This window comes from Cryptomeria japonica, chromosome 5 (assembly GCF_030272615.1).
Source record: "Cryptomeria japonica chromosome 5, Sugi_1.0, whole genome shotgun sequence".
NCBI lineage: Eukaryota > Viridiplantae > Streptophyta > Pinopsida > Cupressales > Cupressaceae > Cryptomeria > Cryptomeria japonica.
The window spans coordinates 709,676,441-709,693,478 of record NC_081409.1 but is presented as its reverse complement, the minus strand read 5'-3'; positions in this window follow the sequence as shown (position 1 = coordinate 709,693,478).

Genomic DNA, 17,038 nt, shown 5'->3' with positions numbered 1-17,038 from the left:
TAACGGTTCTGACCAATAACATTGTTGTTATTCTTACTGGATGTGGTTGTACAACTCTGACGTGTTGTACAGCTTCTAATATAGATATGATGTAAATTCATCATGCATTTTGCCTTAACTTTTGTTTTATATCATAATCTTTGCATTTGTTGTTTTCTGCATCAGCCCAATTCTTTTTGGCATCATATGAGAGTACGGGGATAATAATTAGACACTAATGACTGACACATACAGTCAATGGCCAGAGAATATTTTTTATATTTCCACAAACAATGACTGGCCAGAGAATATTTTTTATATTTCCACAAACAATGACTTGCATCCTGTGATGTGGACATCTAGATTGATATAGATTTTTCAGCATTGATTGTGAATGTAAATGATCGCACTGTGGAGATACCCCAGGACAAAAATATTGTTGGAAATCAACGTTGAGATTGTCAATGCAAAAGCCATGCAAATGGTTTTTATTTTGCTTGCATCAGTGGGTTGTATTTTTGTCAGGGTAACAGAAAGTTATACTGGAGCATTTTGACTTAATTTTGAGTAGTTTGGATTGACTCTGGGAAAGATGGCTCGAGCTTATTTGGTGTAGCTGAAAAGTGAGGAAGACAACATCAGTTGGTCTGTATAAACGTTTTGGAACTGTGGGAAGAATACATTTCATAGAATGTTTTAGTAGAAGCTTAAAAGTAGTGCTAAGTGAATGCTTTTGAGATGAATTTTTCCCTCAAAGCCTCTAGACATAATTTTCAGCCATGGCAGTCTCACAGTTTGAGCTTCAGATATTTGCTTGTGGTTTGATTCTCGATAATTGAGAGAGGGATGACCAAACTTGATGCAAAAATTGAATTCTAGTGAGTACATCTGCTATTCAGCAGGATCGAATTTAACTACTCACATAAACTGAAGCTGCAACAATTAGAGGGAGATAACTGAATACATCCACTACACGGGCACCCAGCTTGACCCATGCCACTACCAATTGCCCCTCCACTGGAAAGTTGTTTAAGGTCATTTGAATAAGCCAGAACCATGTCTTCAGTCGGGTCGAATTTAAGGAAAGGAACACTAAGGCAATTCTGTAGGGAAATTTTACCTTTTCTTGATTAATGCTAATGGGGTTCCATTGGGCCCCCTGTGCATGGAGAAAAACCAGAATTACAACAGAAAACAACACTGTTACCGGCCTAAGAAAGAGAGCACAAACAGAGCATAAGAAACTACACAAACATCTAGCTACAAATCATCAGGAGGTTAAACGAGGACATTTAAAGAGTCCTGCCACAACAATCATAGACTAAAAACAGAAAAACCATTTCAAAGGAGATATCAGAGGTTTTACAAGTAGATCTAAAACCCCAAAGGGGAAACATCTGTACCAGAAATAACTACTCGCATAATCTGAACCTGCAACAATTAGAGGGAGATAACTAAATACATCCACTACACGGGCACCCAGCTTGACCCCTGCAACTACCTGACACTACCAATTGCCCCTCCACTGGAAAGTTTTTTAAGGTCATTTGAATAAGCCAGAACCATGTCTTCAGTTGGGTCTAATTCTGTTTAGGATATCCATACATTGCTACCTCATTGATATAACTATATTTAGCAGATAAGTCTGGTAAGGGAGAACCCTTCTCTTTCAGCACAGCAGACATCTCCCATAAAGGCATAAACAGAGCCTGGGATTTCCTTTTGTTGATATTTTCGACCAGATCAAGGTTAGTCTTTTGTCAATTGCTATATTACTCTCAAGTTCTCTGATTTTAGCCCTCAGCAATTTCAGAGTTTTCTTAGGATTGTGTGATACACATTTCCAGACCAAGTGCCTTAGAAATAATTCCTGTAGTTCCTCTTTGGAATGAGAAGTGGCAGAGTATACATCCTCACTGGCTTTGCTATCACATCACATAGCATAACAGCTTAAATGGCGGTCTCAAATCCACTATAGAAACACCATAGTTACTCCTGCTTACTCCATTTTTTTGCCTCTAAGCATGAAAAAAGAACAGAGCAAGAAACCTGTGACAATGCCCTAAAATGAGAATCCAACGTTCATAGTAAAGATGCCGAGAGATGTTCCTTGTAAGGTATGTCATTTAATTATTTATGCCCTAGCATGTGATTTCAATTTACTCATGCCAAGGCAGCCTAAACATTGTACCATGGCAATGATAGATGATGGTATAGAGAGGTGGCAAGATTTTGGGGAATCCAATCAAGTAAAGCTCATCTGTCTAGTCAATCATTGAGAATTTAACCCACTGTCAAGCTGGTTGAATCTACTCCACGGTTGGGTAAGCTGTCTGCCAACTTATTCACTTCTCTGACAATGATGCCAACAGATAGAATCAAAAGAAGCAACAAAGTCTTCATTTCACTAAGGATAGAAAGGATTCTCTAGTTAGAGATCTTACCCTCCATTATCATACCAAACATAAAAGCTGAGAATTGCCTTTGTTCATAAATTGAGGATATAGTTCATACTAGTTTTAACTTCTGTTACATTATTCGATTGAAATCCAAATGTCTTTGGAAAAGCTTCGAGAAAAGAGTCAAAAACATTCCTAGTAGTAGTACCGGTTTAACAGCTCCTGCACCTCTAAGATGTTCTATCAAAGTTCATGTCACTCAATTTTCTGGGTCAGTTAGCAATTATAAGTTCAACCTGTTTGTTACTATATCTCCCTTTATTGGCTATTTTGTGGTCAATTTATCTGCAGACCCTATTAAAAATTCCTAGGAAAATGGAAAGAATTTAAATGCGATATAAATGTTTCCTATGGTTACTTTAATAACTTGGGTGCTTCCATAAATTGTATCTTCTCAAAGGCAATATCTCAAGCTTGTTAAAATAATATGGATAAGGAATTTGGTAGCCAAATGTGAAATGAGCTTGTTCTGTTACAAGTCTTCTACCCATATGTTGAAGATGGACCGTACTAATTGGGTAGGTATCAAATAATATTGATTTAGTCAGAATTGAGTCTCCTGATTACCTATATTTCCACGGGGAGGTTCAAAATTCTGTCTAAAAATATATCCTTGAATTTTTCAGTCCCTTGACTTTTTTACATCCGTTACAATTTTATGCAGCACTTATTAGTATTGTAATATCTTGGGAAATGAATTATTTTAATCTATTTAGTCAATAATGACATGTGTACACCTTGACTTCAGGTACATATATGTCACTATTGACTCATCAATTTTGATTGATGTAGTTAGCTCCCCTCCTCTCTATTTAGTCAATACTACCTTTGTTTTTGTTAAATCAAGTTATCTCACCTCTTTATTGGGAATGATTAGAGTTTAAACTCACCTCTTAGAAATATCTCCAAGATTTGTAAAATTATTGTAATAATTCTTCAATATTGAATATTATTATCTTCTGGCTTAAGGGTATTATATCTTAAATAGAATTTGCTGATGTGAACATGATATATTGCCTAAATAATTTTATATTAGATTATATTCACACTTAAATACTTAAACTTAGGTCATTTGCTTTATGTCTCATATCATAAGATTAAGACACTTGTCATTATCTTCGAATGCCTTAGGATTTATCCTTGTATTAAAAGGCCTTCATCATTGTATATTGTACCGATTTCATTTTGTATATAATAAGTTTTCTAGTTTCACAGTATTTCCATTGATTTTCTCATATAAATTGTTGTTTTGGTTGGAGGTTAGGGGTTGATCAACAATTCTTATAGCGTATTAGAGCTTTAGATCTACAATCTTTTTCTAGCTTTTTAGGGAGTTTCAATTAAGAGTTTTAATATGATGCATCTTATTGCAAAACATACCTCATAGTTAAGCTCAAAAGATCCAAAAACCTACAAAACCATATAATGCATGATAAGGTTTGGCATAATTTTTCTAAGAGTTTTTTAAGGGTTTGCAAAAAAGAGTATGTTAAAAATCCATACATTTTCTTAAAATTGTATGCTCATCACATATCACCATATAATATCAACCAACATCGTTGTGGAGATTAGATATTGACCATGAATATTCCTCTATAATTGACATGATTAACATCTAGTACAATTTTAAAAATAAAAATATGGTCCAATTGTGCAAGGTTGATGTTAATGCTTACACTAGTTGGTAGTTGTAGGAGCCTACCCTATGGTTGCACCTAACCCCAAAGGAGCTTAAGCCTATAGGCTACACAAATAGCAACATTGTTGGAATCCTCCACTACCTCCACCATTATCATTCCATGCCACCATCAATGGAGACATAGTCCGTAATCCTAACCATGTGATCACATGGGTGACCAACACACAAGCTACCCAATTTGCCTTCTTTTATTGTCAAATAAAACTTATTTTTCATAGAGCATAACTTGGACATATGGTATCAATTTTTCACAAGCAAATAAGCATTAGAAAGCTAATTTTGAGCACTACTTAGCCATAAATTTCAATTTTCTTTGATTTTCTCTAGGTACCTTTTATTTTAGTTTAAAGTCTTTGTTTTGAAAATTATGGAGCCATTTTTTATGTTGTGAGGATTCCAAATTTACATGTTTTGATTTATATCTTATATATGAGGAATCTATCACTTTAAATCACAGGTCTTTTAATTTATCCCTTTGCAATCATCCTAAACAATGGAAACTACAAGTCTTGGAAAGATAGCAACTTGAAACATGTTAGGTGGCTTCAACTCTTGTTTAATCTCTATGGTTTACATCTAATAAAAAACAAGAATGTTAAGGATGATTATATCCTTGAATTGACATATGGTATACATCACATAGTGAATGCCCACACGCTCTTTGGACAAGAAATTGGGAGGTCTTTAAAGACCCACATCTCTCTCTATTTCTATGTGATTCGGTTATGGATAATATTTTGCTCCTTAATTATTTTGATAACCTACAATATGATGATGATACAAAATAACAAGTTGATTATTGACAGTTCTTGATAGTTGTGATGACATCGAGGCTTCATATAATGCTCCTCCTACATACATCTTCATTGATTCTTTGTCATCTATGACTCCTAACCTAGATTCAAGGGTGTCACTTTCTTTATCTTCAAGTTAGTATCACAAGGTAGAGGATTCACGCAACATAATATGTATATTCATTCTTTGGGCATGTTTATATTCCAACATCTTGTGTAAACATGCATCATCAGATGGTTGGTTTAGTTGGATGATATACATTGAGATGACATCTCCATCTCTTGTTGCTTTGAGTCATTTTTTGTAGCAAGTACATCATAGTCTTCTAGATTTGGTACACTAGGATGAGTTCTTATAGATATTTCAAGTTTGTTTTGTGAGTACCATCTTACAAATCTAACACACACTTTGAGGACATATATCCCCTCTTTGATGACAATCACATCATATTTGTTATCACACCATCTTCATCTTTGGATTGTGTCATTCTTCATTTTCACATGGTCATTGTTTCTCACCTTTTTTCATTTATTATGTGTGTGCCCAATTTAATTGTAACATACTTTTATACAAACATATTAACATTTAAACAAAAGTTCACTGACAACATCGTGGTAAAAAAATTCACATTTGTAGGGGGGTAGTCCTTGGGGGGTCATGTCAAGTCCTTTTCTTCTTCACTTGTACATATTCATTTACTTATTTTCTCTTTTGGATAGGAGCTTTTTCGTACATGTTTTCTCCTTTACTTTGCTTATGGGTACCTAACATAGCCTTGTAGCTAAGACTCATCATTCTTGAATCTTTGCATATTTTATCATACTTCATGAAGTTGCACTTGAGGGAGGGTGTTGGAGTAAACATAATATATTACCTGACTAGTTTCATATTAGATGTTGTTTACACTTACATACTTAAGTTTACTTAAGCTAATTAACTTTTTTCTCATATCATAGGGTTAAGACACGTGTCATGATTTTAGCATGTCTCAGGGTTTCATCCTTATCTTTTAACAAGTGTTTCATTACTGTATATTATATCATTTTTATTTTCCATCTAATGAATTATTTGACTTTAAGCCATTTTCATTGCTTCACTCTTGTGTGGAAGGTTGTTTTAGTTGTAGGTGATGTTATCACCTAGAAATGCACCCTTGCTAAGTTGCATAACTTAGCCTTCTGGTAAAACATGGAAACAATCCTAAGGTCGTGGGTACCCTTGAAATTGGAGTGAATCTTCGGATAAGGTCGACTCCTAGCTGGTTTATCACTTAAAACTACTAAAATCACGAGGAAAAGGGAGAAGGATAACTCAAAAGACTAAAAAACTGGAAATGAAAAATGAAGTGATTCACCAAATTGAAATAAGATAATGAAAATTCAGAAATCCAACACTTGGCTTCAACTGATAAAAATCAAATATGCACAGTTCATTACTATGTGTTCTTGCATAAGTATTTCACTAAAAGACCTAAACATATAAACCAACTTAAGGGAAGGTTAACTTCACAACAAGCGAGCAAAATGCACCCCTTAGGCACAATTAGTGACCTGCTCAAACACACTATTTGCATAAAGGTATAACTTATGAGACAAAAACCAGAAGGGAGCTATAGAACTTCCTCAAACGACTTCATCAAATCATTTCACATATACTAAACTGCAAAGAATGAAAAGATAAGTAATTCATTTCCAGCAACAACCAAGGTATAATCTGTATTCAATATCTCTAGAGTTACAAAAAATGACCAAGCTACAAAAGGATTGTCAAAAGTCACTAATACATGAAGTGCATAATCTAAACTGAGTACAATGGAGTCAAAAAATGGCTATACAAAATATCTCCCTCCAAAAACCCATGATAATAGGGCCTTCAACAACCTGGGGTTGGATGCCTCCAAAAAGCCTAAAAAATAGCAACTGAAACCTCTCCAAAAAAGCTCCCATGTGTGGAAAAAGTCAACATTGACCTTGTCAAGTATAAGGCATGCAAAAACACCTCTAGATACTTTCCAACTTTCCAACAAAACAAATAAAAGCCCCTATATGGTCTCCTAATGTTTCAAACTTCCTCTAACTTCCCTATTTGCTTGGAAAAAACATCAATGCTCAACAAAATACATAAATGCATTTGCAAAGCACACACTCTATCTTTTGCATTTAAAATAGCAACTTTGACTTAGTGATTTATAAAACATCACATATCAAAGTGCTTTACATTTCAAACAAATGCAAAACTACAAGTAATCATTCAAGGGTCAAAGAAAAAATTATAAGAGTCTAAGTGGCGTGCATGAGGCAAAATGAAACACGAGGCATTATGCCTTAGAAGTCTTAGCCCACAGGGGCATCAGTTAGCATGTATTTGTTTTTGTTTTTTAAACAAGGCAAAAATGCCCAATCTTTCATTGGTATGCACTAGGGTAAAGAAACCTAAAGACAAAACTTGATGGAAAGCAATACCTCACTTTCATTTTACATTCTTATGTTCTGGAAAAAAACTCTTGGGCACCGACAAGGGTTTGTTTGTAGTCAAGGGCTCAAATAGAGGCTTCTAGAACAAGATTCTGCAGGTCGGCATGCACCTACAGGTTGCATCTAGTACGCTGATGTCTGTTAGAATCCTTCATTATGACTATGGTTTGGCAATGGTGTTCTATGTGTTGCTCCTTTATCCTTAGTTTGACAGTGACCTCCGATTTGGAGCATTGAATGTGACACAATGTTGAGATATCATCTTAACTTCATTTTTACTTGCTGTTATAGTTCTGAGATGGGCTTTCTCCACTAATATATTTTTGAAACAACATGAATGCACTATGCACACTTGACATGCTCTACTTATATGCTCTGCACTTGTACTGTCTGCAACATTTTACTGTTACCATGACCTTGCATAATATTGTCTTCAAATGCCCTTTGGCAAGCTTAAGACTGTGATGCCTTCTTCAATTGCAAGTAATTATAGACACACACTGTCTTTAGCTGGAGATCACTGCTCACATAAATGGGATCAAGTCCTAGATCCTCACATTGTGCCTTAAAACTTTGAGCAAAAGGGTTTGCTCCGTGAATGCTCTTATGACCTTTGATCATGTTCTGAGACCATTTTACCTACTCTCTTGGTATAAATGCATCTCGCAAGGGGTTGCATCTTTACACATTACTCTAAATGCCTAATATAAAGTCATTAATGGCAGATGAAAACTTGTGACTTCTATGATCTAATCCTTGATTTTGAAGCTTTTATGACTGTCTCCTCATTCTTATGAGGGCTATTTGATTGAATACTCTCTTATGATATTAAAACTTGAGAAGACATCACTGTCTCTGTCTTAATAAGGGTTTCTTTGACTTTTTTGTGAGAACCTTTGTTTTGCTTTGCAAATGATCACAATGGCTACTTATTAGAATATGTTGCTCTTATGTCACTGTATGATTGTGATACTGGTCAAAAGATTATTGTCTCACCTTTCATACTGAGCTACCCTGCCATATTGTCCATTAACTGTGAATGTTTTATAACTGTGAGTGAAACCTTCATCAAGCATTGGACTGTTATCTGATTCTTCATCAGCTCTGTGATTGTCTTTATGCACCTCTACTGCTCTAAAAAGTTATACCAGTCCTCTTTTAATGATTGCTCTCAAATCTTGTCTATCACCCCTATCATATGGGTGTCTTTGATGAGAGCTAGGATACTCTGCATGATAACATGAATGCTTTTACTATATGATCTGTCTCATCTTCATCTATGACAAAAGAGATTATTGACACACAATACTATGATATATGGATCTTTGATAATCCTTGACAATATATTATCTCCTTCAAGGTATTTTGACTATTTGTTACAACTGTATCTGATCATGCCAATTAAATATATTAATAATGAACTCTTTAATAATCACGATCTCTTCGATTTGTTCATGAGGCCGTGAACTGATCTATGATTATGCTTGATCTTTGTATGGTCTCTGTCTTGACTGTGAATAGGTCATTTGCTGCACTTGAGCTCCTTGATCTTTATTGTCTCAGTGTAATCCCATTGATCAATGATTCATTATTTATATCAGTGAATTCATCAATTCATTGTTGTTTATATGGTTGGTTCTATGTAAGATCCGATTTCCTCCGTAGGGTGCCATAGCCATAAAGGACCCAAGGCCACTAGAATCTTCTTGGAGTGAGAATGACTATTCCAAGTGCTCAAGATTAAGATAAGTATTGAAAAACCTTGATTCTATAAGATATTGAGAATGCTTTATATATAATTTGCCAATAATATGGTTGAATTAAGTGGCTATGTTATTCCATTTATTGTGTTATTATTATCATTTACATATAATTTAATGATATTTACCTTTAATTAATGAACTTCACATTAAAATTTAATCTATTAATTCCGCTGCAAATAATTAATTAAGTTTGGTTGAAAAGTGGCATTACATTTGGTATGAGAGCTTAATGATCAAGAAATTTCATTTACGTTTTGAAAATTAACTAGTCTTCGAAACCTTCCTTTTATATGTCTAACATTATGCATTATTTATAACCTTTGTGTCATGATACTTGATTCTATAAGACCTTTTCCCATATACTAATTATTGTTTTATCTTTTTTATTTATTTTTAATTGTCCATTAACATTAACTTTAGGTATCTTTGAATATCTTATATCATATATATACATATATTTAAATATACCCCAATTATAAGCTTTAATCTTATTATTCATTCTAGTGTAGCTTATACACTCTTTACATTATACATGTTCTTTTAACCGCTTAGTATCATTTTCTAATCACTCTAGATAATGTGGATTTTGTGGTTTACATGAGTATAGTCATTCATTTCCACTATATGTAGCTCACATTTATGATCAAAATATTAAAAAAGTTACATTCCATATCTAATTATTCTTTATAAAAAAATAACTTAATTTATACGTGAAATAATCAAAATTTGAATTTCTACATTTCTAAAAGTAATTATATACTCTTTACATATAATATACATTTGCTATGATTTATATGGTACACAATTAAAGCCGAGTATTGAACCGTTGTTAGATAAATATTGTTGAAAATTGCTAAGTAAATAATCTACACTAAATTGTTAAAAGTAATAAGTTCTGAAAATTTTCTCCAATATAATATAACAGCAATCACTCTATCTTTAGATACCACCAATCATTCCAAGCATGTTGTTCAAAAACCCACTTAGGGAATACTTACAGAGTTGTCAGTACGATCAAATTCTCAATAAACACTATAACAGGTGAGAAGATGTCTCAAAAATACTTGAACTATATATCGAATTAACAAAAGCACATGGTAAAAACATACAACACTTACAATAACAAATATCAATACTAAGAAGAAGAAAGGTAAGTCATAGGATACAAATAATGTTGAGAAAAGAAGAATCCAATGATACTCTATTAGGTTTGACTTAGGATATGAGAGAAAAATTGTGTTGTGTGTCTTCCACTAGTAGCCTCTGATATGCTCTAACAAAAACAATGTCTTTCTTCTTAAACATCTTCTTTTACTCTATACTTTTTTTAAGGGAATCTTAAAGATGATTACTTGAATGAATAAAATATCTTTATGGTGTTGTTCATGTAAGACCACAGCCATGAGTAAGATTTATTTCCAAACTTAATCCTTTTTCCCAGCTGTGCAAGCTTACAATTATCCTCTCCTTTTGCACTATCTGAAGAATGCTAGTGCTTTATATAGTGTATAAAGCAATACAAAACTTGGTCAAAGTTTTCATTATAATGTGCTTATCCAAGGGAAAATATATTGTTTGGAGCAATTAAATGTTCTACTCAGGCTACAAACCTGTAACATTTCCCATTGTCCTTATTTAAGAAACTATGAGCTTAGAAGGCCAAAATTTTAATGTACTCCACAAATGGAATAAGATGCATTTGAATGACATAAGGAAAAAACACCACATAGGGATTGCTAGTTGTTCCATTGCTTTTAATTTTGTTCCACATTTTAATATTCATACTAAAAAATCTTTGAGAAGCCTTGTGCATTGAAAGCATCTAGTCTCTATGCTATACATGGTATCTCTTCTATGAGAGTGTGATATTAATTTCATGAGAAAATAATTATGTCCATTTACAATAGAATATATAGTTAATATTTTGAATAGTAAAGATATATGAATGAGATTAGTTTTTTTAATTATAATATGCTATTTTTTAGAAAGTAATTAAGTTGAGAGCTTTAATATACATTAGATATATTGTATGTCTAAATATGAAGATAATCTTAAGGCATAAAATGTGTTAGAGATGGGATATTAATGCCACTCTTCTAGACCAAGACAATGACATAAATCTTTTATTCATGATATATTCTTATTGAGGCAAGAAATTTCTCACTTTGGTAAAGTACATAACTAGCACGAATAAAGATTGCTCCAAATGCATATTTTGAAACCTTTATCTCAATCTCAAATGTTTTTATTGAAGATTATACACCACAAATAGTAGTGTGGAATAGATTCTACATCTCACTTCCTTAGATGTTTTCTATTGAGAGGCTTGACTAGATGTAGAACTATTTGGTCTTTGGAAGATGACAACTTTAGGGATGTTAAGTTTAAGTCTTGCCTATAGTTTTCTAGTACTCTCTTCTTAAAAATAAATAAAAAAATAAAAAAATAAAAGGTGTCTTAGAATATTGAGTTAGTAAGTTGGTATTTCTAATGATTAATTTTATGTATCTATGCCAATTTTTATTACTTTATAGAACAAAAAGTAATTTTATAAATTTGTTCAATACAATTTATTTTGTGGGCCCATAACTCACATATCCCAAAATATCTAAATGAGTTCAAATATTTTAGGAGGAAACATGTAGACATATTGGACTTTACAATGGGAGAAATGAACTTGAAATTTATTTGTTTTTCTTTTATTTTAATGTTTAGAATCAGTATCATTGAATTACCATTCAAAATTGAAATACCATAGTTACTTAAACAAAAGAAAGGATAAAACTATTTTCTATGAAGCACTTTGTGGGTGATCATGATGCATTATTGTTTTCTTTTAAGATGCTGGTAACTTTTTAGTACCATCTTTATCTACTATACTTTGTTATTGGACTTGATCAACCTAATAACCTTGTCCATGTGCTTTAATTTATACTAAAAGAGGATACTCATGTAGTCCGGAATGCATGATTATCATCTTGGAATATATGTTGATTAGATAATTTGAGTGATTACATAGTATGAGATATAATTATAATAAATATGTGTATATAGAGTTCTCATCATAATTTTGATTGGCAAAATGATTCTCTTGAAATTATTTGTTAATATAAAATAAATAAATAAAAGGTAAATAGATCTATGAATTAAAATAAGAAAAGAATGTAGATGAACTAAAATAAAATAGAAATATTATGAAGTATAAATACTCAATGTTGGCATTTTTAATTATTGATTATGTATTTGTTTGAGTTGTGATGTAGATATATTTCATGCTACTGAGGACAACGACTAAACTACAAGGGGATAGTTGTTATGTGACTATTTCTCCAAGAGAAGATAAAGTAATAACCCTTTTAGAATTAAAAAGAGAGATAAAAATAAAAGATATTATAATCCTTTGGTTTAAATAAATATTAATAAATAATGTTTATGACAAACTCTCTTAAGAGAGGAATAATTATAATTATTAAAGGACAACTAAAGGTGACCTTTTCGAAAGGGTGTGATGGTTTGGAAACTACCCTTGAAAAGGTTATATAAGTCATTTATGTGAGACTTGGGAGGGGGCATGGAGATCACTCAAGGAAGAAGAAGAAGGTGGCTTGGTGGGTTATGGGCATGGGAGGAAATATAGGAATTTAGAGGGCACAAAGGAATGAAGGTTAAGGTCATTGGTTGGCATGGGCATTAGAGAAGGGGAACACAACGTGTGTCCAACTCAGGAGTGTCCTATCCAGGGCTGTGTTTATTTCGTGCTGTGAAGGCATGTGAGGTTCTGTGTAAGAACCTGCCCTCCTGGAGTGCTTACTTGCCGTAAAAGAACCTAGACCTATGACTATTCCTTTTTAATTGTAGATAATATGGTTGGTTCTGTGTAAGATCTGGTTTCCTCCATAGGGTGCCATAGCCATAAAGGACCCAAGGCCACTAGAATCTTCTTGGAGTGAGAATGACTATTCCAAGTGCTCAAGATTAAGATAAGTATTGGAAAACCTTGATTCTATAAGATATTGAGAATGCTTTATATATGATTTGCCAATAATATGGTTGAATTAAGTGGCTATGTTATTCCATTTATTGCGTTATTAATTTACTTTGCAATTATTATCATTTACATATAATTTAATGATATTTACCTTTAATTAATGAACTTCACATTAAAGTTTAATCCATTAATTCCGCTGCAAATAATTAATTAAGTTTGGTTGAAAAGTGGCATTACAGCTAGATGGAGGACAAGTAGAAAATGGGGAATGATGGAGGGGAACTTAACTAGAACTAGTCATTCAGACAATGACTGGTCTTTTCCCTTATATGTGCATTTCTTTGCAATATCTATAAATGTATAATATTTTCCTTTCTTGCATTAAAGTAGTTGGTCTCATGGCTTGTGTGATACCTTACACATCTACATTGTCAAGAAAGATTACTTTGAAAAGATTTGAGCAATCTCTTCTTTGTTGTATACATCTACATGAATGCAATCTGATAATGTAGTCTTGATTTTGTTTATGCACATAAATATAATAAAGTAGAAAAATGTACCTTTCTTTTCATTTAAAATGATAAAAGCTCTACTTGATTGAGCAATTAGCAAAATTAGGTAACAGGTGATCGCTATTGTGGGGTTGAACACGCACTTTCATATAATTATTATTCATGACAATTCTAATATTGCATTAGAAGTATCATGATGTAGAGCTAGTTTATTTCTATATAATAGAGGCAAGTGAAGTGAGCCCTGGGCTATTGTGGTGTTGATCAATTTTTTTTACATAATTATTATTTACTACAATTCTAACATTGTATTAGAACTATGATGTTATAGAGCTAGCTTATTTCTAGATAATGGGGCAAGTGTATTTGAGTTTAGGTGAAGTTATTTTGAGCTAACAATTGTTTTTATAACTAATTAACTTGAGCTCACTCTTATTTTGTTTGAATCAAGCAACTTGAATTTGGCCTATTAAAAGGAAGTTCTTTTTTAAAGAAACAAGTTATCAAAAATGGGTCATACCATTGTGGCTAGAAGGGCCATAAAACTTATGAATCAACATAAATTCATTAAAATTATAAAAGTTGAAAATAAGGCAAATTTTTTTCTTAGGCTCACAAATCAATGCTATATGACTTGAGCATTGGTTTGTGTCAACAAAAAAATGATATTTTAAATTGTATTGAAAAATCGATTATAAAAAATATTTGTATAGCATTGGGAAAATTGTTTATGTGATATGCGAGAGGGTGGTAGGATAATTATTTGTACTATGTGAGGGTATGATTCTACCATGTGTAGGGTTCATGAGGAGAGCATCCAACAATGCCCACCTACCATTAAGGGGGTATTGGGAGCCTTGAGCTTTTTCGTAACCATGTGGGGGTGGTGAATGTTTAAGACCCAACCCCAATTATTATTTAAACAAAAACCATTTGCACCTAACACAATATAGGTGACTCTTCAGTCCACTTTGTTGTTACCTTAGCTTTTTCTATCATGCTTCTTGCATGCCATTGGATATAATAGTACCAATTTCTTCTTCCAATGTTGATCATGCTCTTATTGATCACCATGTATGTTATTCTAGTGTCACCCACCTATCGATCACTAAACATTGGTATGCCACCAAGGTAGAAACCCCTTTCTCCCATAATGTTTTCAAAATTACTACTCAATTGTGGGAGGCCTTTTCTTGGCCATATGGAAAGATTTTTGTGAGAAGTTTGATTTGAAATGAGGAATTCAATTCTCTTCAAGTGCTATAATCAGGTTTTACTAATAACTCCTAATGTTTTGAAAAGATGTTTTAAAAAAAAAAAAATCAATTTTCTCTTAATTTTTTTATGTAGTCATGTTTTAAAAAAAAAAACTTTTAGGTCTTATATCTTTCATAAACAAACTTATATTTGTGTAATGTATGGAAAATTAGGAATTAGGGTTTCACTAAGTAAATCCTCTAAATAGCCCAATTAACCAAATTACATTGAAAGAGGGTTGAACCTATGAGCAAGAAAATACACGAAACCATGTAAAGTCAAGCACATTCACAACAAGGTCATCAAACAAAGCATAAGCGAAATAAACAAATGAACAATCAAACCATCCAAGCTCCTTTGACAAAGGCCTTGTTGCTCCTTTCATCTCTAATTATGCTGGTATGTTGGCTCAATCCCTTATGTACTCAAACGAAGCAAGGGCGAATGACGATTGAGAATACTAGAAGCTATGCAAATGAAAGCAAGGGTATGAAAATGATAGCATATGTCAAGTGTTCGAAGTGTCTAATAAGAGGAAAATGAATTGAATTTATAGAGGAAGAAGATCGGAATGGACGATTGCGATTGAAAAATGATCAATGGGTCATGTTAGTCAAGAGGAAGAGTTAAGTGGGGATAAATGGGAAACCTTCATTTTTGAACAAAAAGATAAAAGAGAAGCTTTCATTTTCGAATGAAAAGCGAAGTGAGGTGCTTTTTGGAAGGTGGAAGAGTTAAGTGAAGAAAGGAAATGAGGTGGAAATTAATAATTATTAATTATTAATTTTTCCTCATTTTCAAATTAGCCAATTAAATTAATAAATCATTTAATTGTGAACTTAGGATGAGAGGAGTAAATGAATAATAAATTCATTTATGTAGGAAGAAATGTTAATAAAGACAACATGATTGAAATGAAGAAATTGATGAAATGATTATGGGAATCCAACCCCAATATCAAATTAGGCCCAATTATGAATGAAATAAAATGACTGATTAGCAATACTGACAAAATTGATGACAATTGACAAGGAAAAATGATCAAAAAGACCATAATCAAAGGGTTTTTGATAAGGCCATGAAATTGATAATGATGATAATGACAAGATGATTGAACTCCATAAAGGCAAATGAGATGTTAAAATGATTAATTATAACATTGCAATTGATTTAAATTGATATTATTGATTAACAGAAGGCTGATGGAAATTGATTAAAGATAATTGAAAAGGATTTGATAAAAAGATTGAAGAGGTTGATAATTAATGACTGATTAATTATCAATAAAGGTTGATTTAGGACCAAATGATCAAACGATTAAACCGCCAATCATGATGATTTTGGGCCAAATGTGATTGAATAGGTTCATTAGAGTTGGAAATGAATCAGATAGAATAAGAAGAATGACCCAATGTCAACACATGATGAAAATCAAATGTGACATAGAAGACATGTTAAAAATGAAGGTTTTCCGACACAAGCATAAACCAAATTTTAGTGTCTACAGAACCTAATAGATCTAGGATCAATCCCAATGGGAAAGAGATTGAGATTCTGATTGGATTCAACTAGTTAGGGTTAATTATTCTCTTTCTTAATTGAATTTTTAATGTAATTGTGAAATTAGGGAAAAACCATGAATTATTGGAGTAATCTGAGAGAAAAAGTAAGCTACAAATATCCCACTGAGCCGCAAACTTGGATTTGGGAAAAAATAGATGTTTGTAACCTATTCTTAGAAGTTTGGCTTGATTTTTTGGGACTAGGTAGCATAGATCCACCCTGATCCTTTGAATTTTTCATCGTCAAAAGCTGAACTTGTTCGCCATCGTCAACTTGCTAGAATTCCTGAGTACAACTCCGCACCTATTTCTTGCACATAGAAAGAAAGTAAAATATGTTGGGAATAGGAGTTTTCCTTAGGTAAAACCCTGCTTTTGGAATTAACCATGAAATTGAATTTGACTGATGTAATGAAAGATTGAAATAAAGTACTTTCCTTTTGAGGGAAAGACTGAATCTGAAATGTAATGCTTGAAACCACAATGTTTACCTCGATGAAGTTTGGTTTGTTTTCACACAAATCTTTTAGGGTTTCATGTAGGATGTCTT